A 20,004-nucleotide genomic window follows, 5' to 3' on the forward strand; every position below is an offset into this window, starting at 1 on the left:
ATGGCCCCTCAAGCTGGTGAAAGCCAAGATTAAGTTGGCTGGTTGCACAACCTCCTAGATACAAGAAGATCCTGAGGTCCTTCTCCCCTGGAGAAGGAAAAGGCAACCCACTGCAGTACTCTTGCCTGGAGAATCCCATGGACAGAGGAGCCTGGAGGGCTACAGTCCATGGGGTCGCATGAGTTGTACATGACTGTGTGACTAAACTACCACCACCACCTGAAGTCCAGCTCAGGGAGACCTCTGGAGGGAAAGGTCAGGTCTCTCTTGTTCATCACCATGTCCCCAGCCCAGGACCTGGCCCACAGGAGGCCCCTGAGAGCTCTAGTGAATGGTGATGAGCAGCATCCTTAGGGCACTGTCACAGATCATCAGTAGGTGGGGGCTGGGGAGAAGCTGTGAGGTGATCAGCGTCACCATTTTGGGGGTCACTGGGTGACATGGTCATGAGCACAGTGGTGAAGGGATGGTTGGATGAAGGAACCTAAAAGAGAATCAAGCCTCTGTCCATTCACCGATCCTTTCATAACCACCATGTAATATGCCATCCCACAAAGAGAGGAACAGAGGCACAGAGCAGTTAAGAGAATCTTCCAGCGAGACCACTGTGTTTGCCTGGCATGAACTGCTTTGACATTGGGCCCTACACACATACTTAACAAGAGGCACTTTGCCTGGGGTTTTATTCCCACAATAAATCTTGTCACTTTCTGCTCCCAAGACTGGCTCCACTCCTCTGTACTACACTAACAGCTTCCTTTCCCAGCAGCTGCAGCAGTAAACGGTGCACGCAATGTCGAAGCTAAGGTTTCAAGGTGAAGCCTTTGGAAGCGACTTCTCTATAATCTCATTTACGGCCGTGCCATATTTCATGCTGTAACTCCCTAACGCAGTGGGTGGCTCTCCGTGTCTTCTGGCAAAAGGGAGACTGAGCTGTAATCCCACCCTGCAACCCGCACACAGCCCTCCCAGTGGAATCTGGAAGTGAAAGTGCCTCCCGGGTTTTGAAAGGAGAGGTTATCTTCTCTTCGTGCTCCTATGGGGCTACTTGCTACCCAGCCAGTCAAGAGAAGAAATGTGGGAGATGCGGCTGCTCCAGGAAGGCACCTCTAATTCATTCTGCACGCTGAGAGGCGCCTCCCCGAGAACTCCTACGGCGCTGACTGTCAAGCCTCTGTCTTCCATTGGCCACGAGACAACCATTCCTCTTGAGTAGCAATGAGTGAAGGGTATTACTCTGCTGCTTCTTCCTCTCCTCTGTGTATCTAGCCCAACTCCATCAAAGCCCTGCAAACTGGTTGACTGATCTACCAAATGATTGCCAAGCTCCATCTCTGGTGTATTCAAATCACATAATTGGCTTTGTAATATAACAAGGCAAGCTGTACAGTTCCCTTAGCTGTACGGCATGAAGGGAACTACGTTGGGTGACTCCCCAAGAGGGATCCCTCAAGGTCTGTACTGTATATTTGCAAGGCTTGCCTTGAATATAACGGGCCAGGAGGAGGCACTCCCTCCTTCAGCCCTGCTTTTCTCATATTTCTTAGGGCACTTACTGCACTTCTCACCCTACACTGGGTCACTGAGCTTTGGGTCACTGCTCTCCAACTGTGAGATCAAGACCAAGTTTCCAGCATTTTGTATCCTCAGCACTTAGCATACTGCCTGGCATGTAGTAGGCACTCAATAAAGGCTTCCTTTTCTGTGTAGGAAAAAAAGGTAAGAAGTACACATACAAAATGTAACCATGGTTATTTAAAGTTGGTGGGATTATGGTTTGTTTTACTCCTTTGGCAGGGGGGGGGCTTCTATATTTTAAAAAATATTTTTCCCTACAATAGCCATGTTATATTTGAGTAACAATGCTGTGCTGTGCTATGCTTAGTCGCCCAGTCATGTCCAACTCTTTGCAACCCCATGGACTGCAGCCCACCAGGCTCCTCTGTCCATGGGATTCTCCAGGCAAGAATACTGCAGTAGGTTGCCATGCCCTCCTCCAGGGCATCTTCCCAACTGAGGGATTGAACCCAGGTCTCCCGCATTGCAGGTGGATTCTTTACTGTCTGAGCCACCAGGGAAGCCCAAGAATACTGGAGTGGGTAGCCTATCCCGACTCCAAGGGATCTTCCTGACCCAGGAATTGAACCAGAGTCTCCTGCATTGCAGGTGGATTCTTTACCATTGTGCCACCAGGGAATCCCTAAGTAACAATATGATTCTGTAAAAATTAATAAATGTATGCCCTATAAGATGATGAATGGATGGGTAGATGGATAGGTATATTTGATACATTTAGGCAGTTTCCATTTCCCCTGATTTTCAGTGTCTGGGTCTGGGGCTGAGCCTGCTCCCTATTTCCTACCAAATGGTTTCGAAGCTCTATTCCTCCCATTCAATCTTACATTTTTCTAAATACCCCATCCAGGAAGGAAAAATGATCCCCAGTTCACCATGCCAGCACTCAGCAAACTTTTGTTACAAAAGTGTAGGTAATAAATACATCTCAATCTTTGGGGGGTGGTACAGTCTCTGTTCACAATTTTTCAACTCTACTGCCATAGCATGAACACAGCCATAGATAAAACGTAAGTGAATGAGCATGGCTGTGTTCCAATAAAACTTTATTTACAAAAATGCAGCAGGCCAGGTTTGGCTGAACAGCTGCTTGTTGCCAATCTCTGGTCTGTGACTTTGCCAATGGTGCTTCTCTTCCTGGAAAGCCCCCTCTCCTGCTCCCCTATTTAAATTCTGTCCATCTTCTATCTTTCAGCTGCAATATTACTACTTATCATCTACTGTCTTAGCCTGCTGTTACTGTGCTAAAATTATACGTATTCTCCCTGGTGGCTCAGATGTTAAAGAATCTATCTGCAACACAGGAGACATGAGTTTGATCCCTGGGTTGGGAAGACCCCCTGGAGAAGGGCATGGCAACCCACTCCAGTATTCTTGCCTGGAGAATTCCATGGACAGAGGAGCCTGGCAGGCTACAGTCCATGGAGTTGCAGAGTTGGACACGACTGAGCAACTAAGCACAGTAAGTGCTAGATAAATATTGAACCATTGGCTAAGAAGTGCTCTACTTCAGGGGGGATTTTTAAAAAGTGTATGTTTTGGAATCATGCTTGGAAAGCAGTGGAATGGGGGAATGTAAATATTCCTAATAATAGACCACATGGCTTCAGTCTTATAATGATGTGGGCAGCCTAGTAATTCCCATCCTAGAAGAAAAAGCCACACCAAATGACCTAACGGCAGAGCAACAAGAAGAAGCCAGGTACTACGACTCAATGTCTCATTCCTTAAGAAGTGTCCTCATTTGATTTCTAAGATCTAAAACACACACAAAGAAAGTGAATTTTCTGTTAAGGAATTTAAGACCCAAGTGCAAAGGCGTTTTTAGGAGCTTTGGCTAAGCTGGGGATGATAAATCAAGCCCCACCACTGGAGATGTGGTCTCCCTTTTAAATGAGCCGCCATATAACAATCTGTGCAGAACTGTGGCTTCAGCTTTTTGGTTTCACTTTTTCTGCTCCGTCGAGCACTGAGCCTGTGCTCTTGGCTCGGGAAGATGGGCTAAGGTTTATGCTTAAGATCACGTGGCAGTCCCAGCGGCTCTCAGCAAATGTGACCGAGTGATCCATAAATGGTCCTTGTCTGGTGGCAAAACACTTGGCTCCCTCTGCCTAAAAAGGAAATACTGAAGAAAATGTGCATTATGGTCACCGTGCTGCCGAGAGGACAATTTCCTGGCCTGCAGACCACTTGCTGACAAAGCAGAGCCAGGGAGAGGGGAGATGCCAAGCCTGCTGATTCACACTCAGGGCTTTTCTGAGTGTCTGACAGCCCCATACTCGCAGCAGCGGTGGTGGCTCTGTTTGTGAGCATACACCATCTGGCCCCAGAGCCCTGCAACTAACGGAAGGAGATCTACATGAACAGAGCTTTGACGTGGGCCAGAGTTTTCAAACTCGCCTCCTAAGGCTCCCTCTGAATTAGAGATTTAAAGACGTCCCCTTTCTTTCCCCTTCGGTCATTCCAACCACACCACAGCTTTTCAAACAGACCTAGTGTGTCCATTCATCCACATAGTCACTCACTCACTCACTCAGTCCACGTGTCAGCCTATACTGCTGCTGCTGCTGCTGCTAAGTCACTTCAGTCGTGTCCGACTCTGTGCGACCCCATAGACAGCAGCCCACCAGGCTCCCCTGTCCCTGGGATTCTCCAGGCAGGAACACTGGAGTGGGTTGCCATTTCCTTCTCTGATAGTCTATACTGAGCACCTCACAAATGCCAATGCTTCAGCTGCAGCAATGCAAAAGTCACACATGGTCCCCATCCTCCCTGAAATTATAGGTCAGTAGACAAGACAGATGTTCAACATTTATGATTCTGTGTGAGGAAGGTTATGTGAGAGCCAGTATAGTGTGCTATGGGTAGGATAACTGTAATTGCCATCTGAACCTGGATGCTTTTGAGAGTAAGAGGAGGTGCTATAAATAACTACTCCAGAACAGCAAGAGAAGCTAGGACTATCCTGGGCTAGCTGGGTCATATGGGTCCTCTAAGCTCTGGCCATGCAGCCAGGGACCTCAGTTGACAGGCTCCCTCCTTCCCTCCCTTTGTGACTCTCTTCCTACTCACCCCCATTGTCATCCAGAGTGAGGTGGTCTAAGTGATGGAGTCCACTGAGGTCAGTGCTTTAAATCCCGCACTCAGCAGCACTGCCAGGCACTGAGCTGTCATCACCTCCTCCTACTCCAGGTTACCTTGAAAAGAACCTTCACCACACAGAGACTCTAAATCCTGACTCCTGCCTTTGATTCCAGCTCCCTCCCCATATTTCAACAATGTGGCTGGGCCTCTGCCCAGGGCTGCCCTGTGATTTTATACTCTTTAGCAATACAAGGAGCAGGCTGGCTTTGTTGTTCTGGAAGCTTCTTCTTCGGGGAGGATGGGGGACCTAAAAGCCCAAAGCTCATTGATCTGGCAGTCACCTAGAGCGTGTACCAAAGCATAAATACCTCACCAACAAGCTATCATTTTGTTACACCTGTAAGCCTGACCTGTGGAAGATATCTCTTCATTATTAAGGGTGGACCTGCAAAACCAGGGGGTTTCCCTGGTAGCTCAGCTGGTAAAGAATCTGCCTGCAATGGAATCTGGTTCAATTCCTGGGTTGGAAAGATCCACTGGAGAGGAGATAGGCTAACCACTCCAGCATTCTTGGGCTTTCCTGGTGACTCAGACAGTAGAGAATCTACCTGCAATGCAGGAGACCTGGGGTCAATCCCTGGGTTGGAAAGATCCCCTGGAGAAGGGAATGGCTACCTACTCCAGTATTCTGGCCTGGAGAATTCCATGGACTGCACAGTCCATGGGGTTGCAAAGAGTTGGACACAAATGAACAACTTTCACTTTTGCAAAACCATACCATTAATGCCAGCCTTGGGCCACGTAGCAGATACTAGTGAGGCTCAGTCCCACAGTCCCAAGGCCCACCTCTGAGTTCACCTATAGCCACACAAATACTTCCCAGCAGGCTGGTAGCTTCTTACCACAAACATATATAAACCCTCTGCCTGAGTCTTCACCTACCCATCCTCAAGCTTGCTCAACCCACAAAAGGCAATCCTCAACGACAGTGGGACAGAAGGCAATGGATGAGGTAGCCAGGCTCCAAGATGGCCCCAGTGAACCTTGCCTCCTGCTATTCATGCCCTTGTGTAGTTACCTCCCACAATGAGTACGGCTAACCAGCGTGAGCAATGTAATACAGCAGAAATGATGCTATGTGACTTCTAAAAGTAAATCATAAAAGGCATTTCTGCTTCCATCTTGCTGTCTTCTGGATCTCTCTGGGGGAAGCTGGCAGCCATGTCATGAGGACACTCTCGTAGCCTTATGCAGAAGGCCACATGGTGAGGACCTGAGGCCACCGGCCAACAGCCAGCACTGGTTGTCATTTAGGTTACCGAGCCATCGTTGGAGTGGATCCTCAGCCCCAATTAAGCCTTCAGGTAACTGCATCTGATATCTTATGAGAGACCCCATGCCAGACCACCCAGCTAAGCCAACCTCAAATTCCTGACCCTCAAAACTGTAAGAGATAATAAACGTCCGTTGTTGCCTTGGACTGCTAAGTTTAGGGTAACTAGTGACAAAGCATTAGGGAACTAATATGGTGGATGAATATCCCCGCTTGTGCAGAAGCACAGGCCATGTGGCTCCTCAGGCAGTCCTCAGTGGGACTGAGCCCTGGTTGTTCACAGTGCTAATCTTCTCACTGCATGCTTTGAACTATTTTGTTATTGTTTCCCCTCTGTGTCATTCTCCCTGCTCCCTCAATTCTGCTTCCTGCGATCATCTCCCAACTAAACTACCTGCCCCATGTCCTTGTTTCAGCGTGTGCTTTAATGGAACCCCAAACAATATAGGGCATCTTCTTCCTATTCATGGATCAACTTTTCAAAGGAAGACTACCTTTTGTGAATATTTTTATGTCTGTAGAAAACAACTATTCTAAGTCTTGATCAAAAACAGTGCTAACATATATTTTATGATTCTATGTATATGACATGTCCAGAACAGGCAAATCTACCGAGACAGAAAGTAGATTAGTGATTGCCTTGGACTGAGGGAGGGAATGGGGACTGACTGCAATGGACCTAAAGTGACAGAAATATATGGGGTAATAGAAATATCCTAAAACTGGATCATAGCAATGGCTGTAAGTCTCTCTATATTTCCCAAACATCAGAGTATTCATTTTAAACAGGTAACTTTTATGGTATACAAATTATGCCTCAATAAATATGAAAACTGATTTTCATAGCTGAAACAAGTGTAGGAAAGAGAAACTCAGAAATAAGTACAACAGGAAAATCATGAAGCAAAGGATTCCTATTGCCAGTCACTTCCCTAGTGGCTCATATGGTAAAGAATCTGCCTGCAATGTGGGAGACCTGGGTTTGATTCCTGGGTCAGAAAGATCCCCTGGAGAAGGGAACGGCTACCCACTCCAGTATTCTTGCGTGGAGAATCCCATGGACAGAGGAGCCTGGCGGGCTACAATCCATGGGGCTGCAAAGAGCTGGACACGACTGAGCACCTCACTATTTCATTTTCTTTTAGAGCCATGAGAACTAGGTTTACTACAGTCTCTTCCAAAATAAAACCAACATATTTGATACAAGACAAGGAGTAATGAAGCCAAACTATGCCTCTTCAAATACATAAAACTAATATGAAAGACAGAATCTCATGAAGGCTTTATCTAACCAAAGAAGACTCTCCCACAAAAGCCACATCTGTGGTTTTAGTAACCAATATTCACATCTGACATATAAGAACACTTCTAGGGAGCTTTTGGAGAAGGAAATGGCAACCCTGTGGGAAAACGATGGAAGACACACACGGGCACACACAGACATGTACCAGTGACTTGGTTGTATTAGTTAGCCTTTGCTACAGAACAAACCACCTTAAAACTTAGTGGCTTAAAACAACAACCATTTATACAGACAATGATTCTGAGGTTTGTCCAGGCAGTTCTTTTGGTCTGGGCTGCGTTTTCTCACTTGCCTACAGCCAACTGGCTAAGCTGGAGGCTGGGTGATCTAGGATGGCCACAGGCACGTGTCTAGAATTGGGAAGTTACTGGCTAGGGCCACGGGGGAAACCACAGGTCTCTCACCATTGGGCAGGCCATCTTGGGTCTCAGGGTCCCAGGAGCCACAAGAGAGCAAGCCCCAGAGCACAGGCATGTCTAAACCCTCGGCTTACGTCATGTTTGCTAATCTTCCATTGGTCAGAGTGGGTCACATAACCAGACTAGACTAAGGGGAAAAAGAAATAGATTCCACCTCTGGATGCAAAGAGCTGCCATGCCAGGGGCAGGGGAAGTACTGGGGGGGTAGCATTCATATACTCTCCCACATCTGTTTGTTTTTGTTTTGTTTTTTAATTTTCTTCTCATTTAAGATCTGCTGGTTGTCACTCTTCTCACTTGCTGGAGAATGTGTTTTGCTCAACAGCTGTTCTAGCAGCTAGAGAATATCATTTATTTTGAGATGAGCCATTTTGCCCTGAGATAAATTAAACTCTAGCTCTTTCCCTTGAAGAGAAAATTCTCTGTTGCCCTAATCAGCTATTGACTAAGCAGCTACTGACTGCTATGGAGATGCCCCCACAGAGTCTGATTTCAAGCCAAATCCAGGACGACATGCCAAGCAACCTGCTGACAGGGTGGATTTGGCTCCCAGGTCATGGTGGGCCTGAAGGAAAGAAAAACAGCAGTGTCCAAGTCCTGCAAGAAGGGAAGAGGGAAGAAGAAAGTGAGAAGAGAGGAAGCTCTCAGTTAATAGAACTGGCTCTGGTGTCACCCTGGAGCAACACCCAGGCACACAGCACTTGGCACTTCAGGAGGAATTTGTAGCCCAGAGACCTTAGCGGCATCTTTTTAAGGGTTGATTCAACTGCATCTGGGGTTAAGTTTGACTAATCACAGGGAAGATGCTGTGTTCAATTACATACTGTCATAGGCAGCCAACACTGTTGGGGTCTGCGAGGGAGGAGGGCAGAGAAAAGACTGTTGGGGAACAGAGGTGGGGAAGGGCACATCTGGCTTGGGAGGATTTTCCAGGGAAAGAGAGAGAGATTTGAGAGGAGTTTCAGCTCCCCGCTGTGAGACAAACATGCGGGGGAAGGAACAGGGCCCTTCAGCTCACTCCTCTCCTGCTTTTACTCAGCTCCTGAGACATAGTTTAACTTGGGATCAGCCGACTACTCAAGAACTAGCAAATAACCCTCTTGTGCAAAGCTCATGTGTGAGCGCGCCCACAGGGCAGGGACAGGGCAGGCCAGAGTAGAGAAAATTCTCACTGAGACCTAAAGAATGTCGTTCTTCCCTCAAAGCATGGGTGCAGCAGTTCCCCAAGTAGCCCACGGGGAGTTGCAGGCCCTGCTCTTGGGATGAAGGTTGCCAGATGCCCATTACAACCCAACTGTCCCCTTCTTCCTGGGCACAGAGCTTGACTACATTTCTGTCTCCTTTGCCATAAGGCTTGATCATGTCGACTGAATTCTGGCCAGTAGGATGTGAAAGGAAGCAATGCCACTTCCAGAACTGGGATCTAAGACAGCAGACATGTCTCCTCCATGTTATCTTTCTTCCTCCCACCACCTGGAAGCCACCACAACCTAGCTTCAATCAAACAGCTAACATCAATATCCCCAGGGGATCCCAGAGCTACACAGTAAAAGGAATTCGGGTTTCTGACTGACTGGGAGCAGAGCTGCTTCACTATCTGAACCAGGTCCCTCTGAATTGCTACCTGAAAGACAAATAAACCTCTCGGCTCTGTGGACTACTACAGAGTTAAGTCTCTTTGTGACAACAACTTAGCCTTTTGCCTTAACTAATACTTTCATTCATTCAACCTCAATGTTTTAGGGCCCCTATGGGAGATTCTCCTCTCGTCTCAAGGTCACCATGAGGCCAAAGGGAAATACTCATGAATAAAAAAATCAATATATATATAGAACTCTGAAAAGGCTGTAGAATGACGGCTGTTTTCCCTGAAATTTTCACGGGGGCTTAGAGGGCAGTATATGTGCTTACGATGTACCGACCTTGCACATGACTCAGCCAAACTGCTTCAAAACAACTTTTTTTCTCCTCAAAGTTTATTCCCTGGCAACTATCATCTTCTGCGTGTATGTATCTCATTCTTTCTCTTGCTCTTATGCTACATACACACGTGCATACACATACCCCTCCTCCTCCTTCTCCTCTTGGGTTTGTCTCCCCCTTCTACTCTTTCTCTTCTTCTGCAGCCTCCCTCTTCTTCTAGTCTCAGCTCTCTTGTACCCCCTTCCCCATCTGTATTCCTACAGGATATCCAGGTCACAGAAAACAAAAGACCATCCTTAGTACCCCCTGTTATTATGAGGCAGGAAAATCAGGGAAACAGAAACAATTTTCATGTTTTTGAAGTCAGGAGGAATAGAAATAATTTAATATTTGTCTCTGTCCTGCCTAGGAAAACAAGTTCCAATGGAGCAGCTACTAAGTACTCACGAGCTAGAACCACCTGGAAGGAATCCTGAAGAGCAATAAACAAGGAAACCAAAGTTCAGAAAGTTACTTTCCTGGAACTTATTAATGAAGAACCAAGAATGGACCCTGGTCTGTCAACCACTTGGGCTCAACCTCTAGCCCTATGCTCCCTCCTGCCCCAATCCCCGCTCTCAAACTTGGAAGGAAGTACATGAGGCCCCTCGACAGAATGTGTACTGGAGCTTTAGCCACCAGATCCACCAGAGAGGGAGGAAGGCAGGCCAGATGCAGGGCTGGGGAAATGGAGCCAGCCATAGAGGCGGCCAGAGCAAAGGCTTCACACCCACCCTACCAGCCAACAATTTCACTCCTAGATATTTACTCAAGAGAAATGACAATGCATGCCTGTAAGAACCCTTGTACATGAATATTCATGGTTGCTTATTCATTGTAGATGAAAACAGGAAATAATGCAAATATCCAATGTGATGGGAATTGGTAAATAAATCACAGTATAGTCACACAAAGGAATATGATCCAGTAATACAAAGGAATGAACTGGCCATATCACTGTTCCAAAGGCCAGCTATTACAAGGTGGCATGGAACAAAGTAAGACAAATATGGTAGTCAGGTTTCAAGATGGCTCTCAATGAACGTGCCGCCTAGTATTACACTGTACATAGTTCCCTCCTACACCAGACTAGAGTTGTTCTGTGCACACAACAGGATACTGCACGAATGATGGTCTGTCACTTCTGAGATTAGGTTATAAAAATCTATGACTTCCAGTAGGCCTGTCACTTGACTGGGGAGAAGCTGTGCTATGAGCAGCCTGAAGAAGAGTACCAAATATCAAAGAACTGAATCCTCCTACCAAGAGTCATGTGAGTAAGCTTGGAAGCAAATCCTCATGAGAGACACACATGAGACACCCTGAGTTCAAACCACTAGCTGCTCAATTTCTGACCTCCAGAAAATGTGTTGAGCAAGAAATGTTTTTTTTTACATCTACTTTTTAAAAAGGAATGAACTGCTGATATATACAACAACATGGATGATCTCAAAAGCATTATAGTGAGTGAAAAAAAAGCAAGACAGAAAAGAGTACGGACTGTATGACTTCATTTGTGTGAAGTTCTAGAAGTAAGACAAATATATGAGAAATCCCAGCAGAGATTGCCTCTGGTGGAGGGTGGGGACTGACTGAAAAGGGGCACAAAGGAACATTCCAGAGTGAGTGAAATGCACTATATCTTGATTTGTGAGGTTAGGGCTGCCTGTATACACTTGTCAAAGCTCACTGAATAGTGCAGTGAAGAATTGTGTATTTCACTACATGTAAATTACACCTCAAACACACACACTGAGTGCACACACACACACACAAATAGCATTAGAAGAAAAAAGATTATTACAAAGGAAATGGATACATTAAACTTGTAGCTTTTGTTTCTTGCCACATGATGATACAAGGTAGATTTTTTCCCAAACTCATTCTTTACTTATACCTCTTGGCTTCATCTAGCCTTCACCTCCATTCCATATTGGATAACTGTAGCAAAAGCTCTCCCCCATCCATGAAAACCACCATGCCAAATCTGCTGGGTGCAAATGTACAGCTTCACCTGAGACACACTGAAATGAGCATTCTAGGCTCAACCTTGGGTTGCATGCTTCCAGGTCAGGCTATGAATGAAAAAGACAAGAGCAGGGAGATGATAGGAAGCTCTTTACCAACTCTTAGAGTTCCCCTGAAGAAGGAAATGGTTACCCACTCCAGTATTCTTGCCTGGAAAATTTCATGAACAGAAGAGCCAGGTGGGCTACAGTTCATGGGGCTGCAAAAAGTTCGACAGGACTGAGTGACTAACACTTTCACCTTTTTTTTTCAGAGCTCCATCCCATTGGAGAACTCTGGAAGAGAGGATGGGATGATCCCACCCAAATTATGAGGAAGCTGGGGCATTTATATGCCAACTCCCATGGGTCAGTGGTTGAAGGCTGATCATGGTGGTGTTAATTCTCCAGAAACTCTATTCTACTGTGTGGGTAGGCAGGGTGGGATCTGGCAGACAGACAAAGCCTTCAAGCAAAGAAAGGCATAAGTTGGCAGCTGCAATTCAGATCAATATGGACAGAAATGGTAAGACATCAAGGGCTTAGACTTCCCTGGTGGCTCACATGGTAAAGCGTCTGCCTACAATGCAGGAGATCTGGGTTCAATTCCTGGATTGGGAAGATCTCCTGGAGAAGGAAATGGCACCCCACTCTAGTATTCTTGCCTGGAAAATCCCATGGATGGAGGAGCCTGGTAGGCTACAGCCCATGCGGTCCCAAAGAGTTGGACACGACTGAGCAACTTCACAAGGGCTATGGGTGGGGCATTATAACTGTCAGCTATAAGATCTAAACATAGAGGGTCGATACTGTTCCCTGATTGAGTCTGGGGTCTTAATCCAGGTCCCTATACTGGTTAGCTTTTGCTGTGTAACAAACCACCCCAAACCAAGATGGCTCAAAACAACAAATATTTTGTTTAGCTCACAATTCTGTAGATTGACAAGGAAATTTCTATCTGGGTCAGATCAGCTGATCTCTGCTTGGCCCTCTCATATGTCTGTGGATTTGAGTTAAATGAATGGTTGCTTTAAGCCACTCATTTGGTTGCGGATGGTCACAAAGGCTAACTGACACATGGGCTAAAGGAGCACAATTAGATCACGTGGTCAGGTAAAGCCTCACGACAAGGGCCCATTTAACTGAGTCTTAAAAGATGCCAGGAAGATGGGGATGCCAGAAGGGGGCAGAGTGGTCAAGACACAGAGGACAGCAAGTGCAAAGGCTGTGGCAGGAAAGGACTCTATTTGGAGGGAATTGAAGGAAGATGAAGAAATGCCGCTAGGAGTGGACAGAGAGAGAGAAGATTAAGACACTTGGGGAAAACCTATTCCTACTCTGACTCATGAGAGGAAAGTAGCCATAAAAATATGCTCCTTAAGGGGGACACATGTACCCCCATGGCTGATTCATGTTAATATATGGCAAAAGTCACTATTGTAAAGCAATTAGCCTCCAATTAAAATAAATAATTTTTAAAAATAAAAATATGTTCCTGATTAATATCTATCATTAATAGAGCCTTATTTGAAAATACATCCTGAGTACATAGCCTTTTTATTTAATAGCCTTTTTAATTAATAGAGGATATGTTAATAAATGACTCATTGGAAAAGACCTTGATGCTGGGAAAGATTGAGGGCAGGAGGAGAGGGAGACAGAGGATGAGACGGTTGGATGGCATCACTGACTCAATGCACATGGGTTTGAGCAAACTCTGGGAGTTGGTGATGGACAGGGAAGCCCAGTGTGCTGCAGTCCGTGGGGTCACAGAGTCAGACATGACTTAGCAAGTGAACAACAACAACAACGCTAATAAAATTATTCCCATTTTTCTCCAGTCTTCTCCTGCTCTTCCCACCCGCCCCCCTCTTCTCCCCAGGCTCACATAGCTACAGGAGGAGGGAGATGGGGTGGAAGCAGATGGAATATTCCTGTAAGTGGAGACAAAATGAGAACTAAACAAAAGAACTCGGCTTCCCTGGTGACTCAGTAGTAAAGAATCTGCCTGCCAATGCAGGACACATGAGTTCAATCCCTGATCTGGTAAGATCCCACATGCCAAGGAGGAGCACCTAAGCCCAGGCACCATAATCACTGAGCCCTCGAGCCGCAGCTACTGAATCTCCTGCATTACAGCCTGTGCTCAGCAACAAGAGAAGCCACTGCAAAAAAAATAATAATAATAAAATAAAATAAAAAAGAGAAGCCACTGCAATGAGAAGCCCGCACACTGCAACTAGAGAGCGGCCCTTGCTAGCCACAACTAGAGAAAAGCTTGTGCGGCAACAAAGACCCAGCATAGCCAAAAATAAATAAGGAAAAAAAAAAGAGTTCACAGAACAAGGCATTAGTGGGAGGAGGCCACTCAGCAAGTTGGCAATGTGGCCTGCTGGATTCTGGGAAACTCGCTTTCAACTTTGCCACCCTGAAAATGTCCAGCTCTTCTCTGAGTGTTGGTCTTCTCAGAAAATAGCCCAGGTGAAGCCTAAGGCTCTTCTAGCTCTGTGAAATGAGGTTTTAGGGGACCCAGGAGTTTCCTGAGGTTGTGTGTGGGTGAGCAGACGAGTAAGTAGAAATTAATTAATCTCAGATGCTGGAAAAGTATGAAAATAGAAAGGGAGTGAGAGACCTTGGAGGCTGAAGAAGAGAACAGGAGGTGGAATGCGTTCACTAGGTCATCTTGCATTGCACCAGATTTCAGGTCAACAATAAACCAGCCCTCTGATTTCAAACATCTCGTGCTTGGGCACAAATGTGTTTGAAAAAGAGAACAGATGTGGAGGTAGACCAGAACTGAAACCCTTGTCTCAACAGACAATTGAATTCAGCAGGCAAATTCCCAAAAAAAGATTTGTTTAGTTTTGTTTTCATAAATGAAGGAAGCAAACTATACCGTATCTGACATGGAAGCAGGCTTCCAGGACAAAAAAATGGGCACATGTGGAAAGAAAACTAAAAAAATTTACCATGCCTGAGGCACTAGTTGAGAGACAAAGGATAGAGACCTGCTTCCGCTATTAAGGGACTATGTAAGATGGAGAAAATCACATCACCTTTCTGGGCTCCAGTTTCCTTTCATGAGGATGTAAGTGGATCGCAGATGGCAAAAACAGCACACGTGATACCAACAGCTCTGTCCAGGCCAGCGAGATGCATCAATCATCAGTCAGCACGATCTTCCCTGCAACATCTAGACGTGTTCTCTGAGTCCCTCGCAACACAGCCCTTCCAGTGATCACTACCAAATTAACAGAATTGACTCTCAAAATGAAACCTATCCACTTTTCTGAACTAGACTACTGGTTCCCAGAGTTTGGGCTGCAGACTCCTGGGAGTCTGTGAGGTTACTGAAAAATGTCTGATGTTAAGTCGTACACTCACCAAACTTTGTCTCTAGACTCAGTGAAGTGCTATTTTATCATTGTCTTCATTCCCAAAAGAGAACAGGAACATCTAGCCAAGGGCATTTCAAACTCCTCTTCTGTTCTGGAACTTTCTATTCTGAGGCTGAATTTCTCTCTCTCCCCTACCCACTTCCCTCAGACTTCATTCTTCAAACACTAACATGGTTTCTATTGGTTAGGAAGGAATATCCCAACCTTGGTTGACAGGGGAAAGAACCAGACAGCAGACAACAGCAGGTGAATGACAACAATCATCACTGCTTTGTCCTTGAGATAAGCCATGATCAACTTGAGGGTCATCTGCCCAAACTGCCTCTCATAGTTCAAGTCATCTGGCCAGGGTCTTTCTTTCCATCTCATCTCTTAGACTTTCCTAAAGGTTTAATAGCATCCCAGATGCAAGCTTAGTTTCTCCTTCAACATTTGGGATGGAAAGCTAAGACCCAAGGCAGTATGGAGAATAAGCTTGGGCACCACCACTAACTAGGTGAATGATCTTCAATAGCTTTTTTCATCTCTTTGAGCCTCAGTCCTCTCATCTATAAAGTGGGAGAGTTGTGGTGATAAGACAATGCATGTGAATTGCCTAGTACAGTACAGAGTCTGCCCCCTAGTAGGTATTCAACAAATGATATTCATAATGATGATAGATGTTTCCTGGACACTTCCTATGATGTCAGGTATTCTGTTAAGCATGTTAACAAACAACCTGTTTAACCAAATGTATTTCCTTTTGGTGACAGGTCACAAAACTAGCAAAGCTTCTGTATCTCAACTTTTGGATTCCAGGTATTGGCTAATATAACATGACAGAAACTATACTGTGTGAGTTCTGAGCCTGGGACCTGAGAGATGGTGCAGCCTTCTGCTGCTGCTCTTGGGACTCAGCGCAGCTGCTGTGTAAACAGACCTGGCTTGGTCTACTGGAGAGTGAGGGACAAATGAAGCAAAGCCATGCTTTCCCAGCTAGAGTCATCCTAGCCCAACTAGCCCCGAGCCAACACAGCCACTGACCTCATGCATATGAGTCAGCTGAGCAGGCAAGCCTGACTGAAATCAGCAGACCTGCCTAGCGGATCCCAGGACACATTGCTGCCCCACAGAATTATGAACTAAATAAAGGATGGTGGTTTTCAACCACTATGCTTTTGTGATGACTTGTAATACAAGCCATTTTCTTCTTGACTACACAATTAGACAACATTTCCCACGCTCCTTTGCTCCTAGATTGGTCATGTGACTAGTTCACCCCAATGAAATGTGAGAAGAAAGTGGCATGTGTCACTTTCATGCCAAAGCAGATTAGAAGCTGGTGTGCCTTCTTGCTTCTTCTTCCTTTGTCAACTGAATGGATGCACAGGCTCCAGCAAAGGGTATCAACACCTTAGGGGATGCGGAGCCACAATATGGAAAGAACCTGGGTTCCTGAATCACCACATGGAGGAGAGCCACCCACCATATGAAAATATCATATCCATCTGGACTTCACACAATCAATTAATAAACTTCAGTTGTGTAAAGCCACTGAAGTATGGGAAGGTGTCCGTTATGGTAGTTAGCATTATCTTAAATAGCACAGGGATCATATATTTAAATTATCCCCATTTGCCAATAGAGAAACTGAGTAAAGAGAAAGTAAGCTAGTACAAATCTGAATATGAAACTAGGCTGTCTGATTCACAGCAACTCCACATATTAGCTACCTGAGGTACTTGTCACAGTCAATCTTATTAAGAGCCCTTGAGGCCCTCATTAATGAGTTACTGTGTAGAGACGCAATAATACTACACTTTACCATTTCTTGCTCTTCCCTCATTCCCAAAACTTCATAGACTTTGAGGTCTGCGTGAAGGGAGAAATTCATACTGATGTCCCTGTCTCTTCAGATGCTAGCTGCCCCATCTGTCATAGTCAGAGAAAATGGCCTAATAACTCTGCACCTACAGAACTTCTCACTTATGAGGGAGCTAGCTGCAAGCACAGCTTTCTTCAGAGCTCCGCCTCTGCCACAAGGGGCGCATTCCTGTGCATTTCAGCACTCTCCCTGCTTCCAGTGCCTCTCCCTTCACTTACACCACAACCTCTCTCCACATTTCAAGGATGAGGGCAGTGGAAGGGAGAATGAAACGTTCATTCCCTTTGGTTTCATTCAACAGTTGCTCACTGAGCACCTACTATGTGCCATGTATTGTGCTGAGCCCTGGCAATGCAATGAAAATAAAACCCGGTAGAATCCCTCCCCTCCCCAAGCTTATAGCTAATGGGAAAAGGAAAAACAGTACATGGGTCGCTGATCAAGGTGTGAGTCTGCTTAGTTCTCCATGAATATCCAGGACAGATGAATGACGGTGTATACAGTGATTCTTTTGCCAACATCTAGGGCAGCAATTCTTCATGTTAGCCTGAATGAGAATCATCCAGATAGGCTTTAGTTTAAAAAGCATACCACAGGGCCTGATCCTCAGAGATTTTGATCTGGAACATCAGGAGTATGGACTCAGGAAATCTGCACCCTTAACAAACTCACTGGGAGGTTCCAATTCACGTTGTCCTTTGAGAAACTCTAGTCTGTAGCAGGGGTAGGGTTTTCTTAGAACATTGTAGATGTGGTCCTGGGACTCATGGGCAGATGTAGGCCAGGCCTTTGAAGCCAAAGGCTGGGGGCATCAAGTAGCACCGTAATGGTACCCATAGCTGCTAGCAAGTCAGCACCATAGAAGACCCAGAAGAACAGAGAACAAAGATTGGTTAAACCCATCAAGTCTCCATGGAAAGATGGAGAGCAAGGGCAAATGTCATCACTGAGGTGATAAATAACACGCTGAATGTGAGTATGCAGAAGCCTTTCAGGGAAGCCGCTTGTGGGAATACATTAAAATAGCATAACAAACAATGGCACTTTCTGGGAAACTCAGATTTTTCTTACCTTAAATCAAATCTTCAGGGAAGAATTCATATGCCAAACAGCAGCACTGAATTGTTGCAAGAAGAGGCACCCACAGCTGGATCCTTAGCCAAGGCCCAGCTCTGGGAGCAGATCACCGCCCTTTAATAAGAGACTTGGTTCCTAACGATACAACAAGGACAAGTGGGTAGAAATCACAGGCAGGAAGTTTAGTGTGCTGTGAACAAGAATTTTCAAATAATGTAACAATGGAACCGTTTGCCTTTTGGGGCAGCAAACTGTTCTTTGAAGAATTCAAGTCAAGCCTAGATGCACTGCTGTAAATCTATCAAGTTCTCTTTGTATCTAGAAATACAAAAAAAAACAAACAAGATTAAGTCACTGTCCCTTATCTCAATGGAGTCATAATCTAGTGGCACAAAGAAAGTATGGCCCGTGGTACGGTACAATGAGGCCATGACTCAAGTGTCCCTGGAGACCGCAGGAGTGCAGGAGAAGAGGTTTGGACTCAGATAGAAAGGTTGGGGAAGGCTTCCTAAAGCCAGTGTCATGAGATGTGAATGCTAAGACACTCAGAGAAGGAGAAGGAATGGCATTCAGAGCTGGAAAGGCAGGCGCAGATCAGATCAGGAGGAATTCTTGGGCTAAGGAGAGAGGTTATCTTGACCTAGGTGGCATCTGGAATGAAAGTCACCCAGTTGTGTCCAACTCTTTGCAGCCCCTTGGACTATGGAATTTCCCAGGCCAGAATACTGGAGTGGGTAGCCATTCCCTTTTCCAGGAGATCTTCCTCAGGGATCGAACCCAGGTCTCTCACGTTGCAGGAGGATTCTTTTCCAGCTGAGCTGTTAGGGAAGCCCAAGTATACTGGAGTGGGTAGCCTATCCCTTCTCCAGGGGATCCTTGCAACCCAGGAATCAAACCAGGGTCTCCTGCACTGCAGGCAGATTCTTTACCAGCTGAGCTACCAAGGTGACTTCTGGAGCCATTTTCAATTAAAAAAAATTTCTTCAAGTCTAGAAAACTATTTGCTTTTTTTCAATCACTTTGTAAATTGGTAATATGTATGTAAAATCAATGCAATTTTAGTCACAATTCAGCATTTATAGAATCCTGTGATGTGAATGAGGTGGTATCATAAATCAGGAGAGATTCTTAATAGATAATATTGGCCCTTTTTACCTCTTAGCACTCAGCTCGTCCACCTGCGCTCCTCTTTCTTTCCTGTTTCCCTCTAGTTAGTTCCGAGATCAGCTGTCACCATGGGTTTTAAAGACTCAAAAAGCACCACCAGCCTCCAGGTGTTAAGCAACTACTTGGTGGAGGAGTAAAGGAAGCTTTGGGCAAGTATGGCCCTGCTAGTATGGAGGACACCATGGGAAGTGGGGCTACAGTGAGTGAAGACTGATGACACTCATCTCTTGGGATCTGATGAAGAGGAAAGTGAAGAAGCCAAGAAGCTAAGGGAAGAACGCCTCACACAGTATGAGTCAAAGAAAGCCAAAAGACCAGCACTTGTTGCCAAGTCTTCCATCTTATTAGATGTGAAACCTTGGGATGATGAGACAGATAATGTCAAAACTAGAGGGGTGTGTCTGAAGCATGCAAGCAGATGGCTTGTTCTGGGGCTCTTCTAGACTAGTCTCAGTGGGCTATGGAATTTTAGAACTTCCAGTACAGTGCGTAGTTGAAGACAATAAGCTTGGAGCAGAAGTGCTGGAGGAGCAAATCGCTGCTTTTGAGGACTATCTGCAGCCATGGACGGGGCTGAGTTCAACAAGATCTAAAGTCCATCATGGATTCGTGCCTCTAAATATAGCGGTGGTGGTGGTGGTTTAATCACTCAGTCGTGTCCAGCTCTTTGCAACCCCACAGATGGTAGCCCGCCAGGATCCTGTCCATTGGATTTTCGAGGCAAGAATACTGGACTAGGTTGCCATTTTGTTCTCGAGGGGATCATCCCAACCCCAGGGATCGAATCCACATCTGTGTCCCCTGCATTGCAGGCGG

General features: G+C 45.8%; 1 pseudogene; it reads left to right on the top strand.

Moving 5' to 3' along the window:
* The first annotated feature begins 18,450 nt into the window (after positions 1-18,450).
* Positions 18,451-19,781, top strand: LOC138071956 (elongation factor 1-beta pseudogene; annotated as a pseudogene).
* Positions 19,782-20,004: the final 223 nt, after the last annotated feature.

Source organism: Capricornis sumatraensis, chromosome X, assembly GCF_032405125.1.
Source record: "Capricornis sumatraensis isolate serow.1 chromosome X, serow.2, whole genome shotgun sequence".
Classification (NCBI taxonomy): domain Eukaryota; kingdom Metazoa; phylum Chordata; class Mammalia; order Artiodactyla; family Bovidae; genus Capricornis; species Capricornis sumatraensis.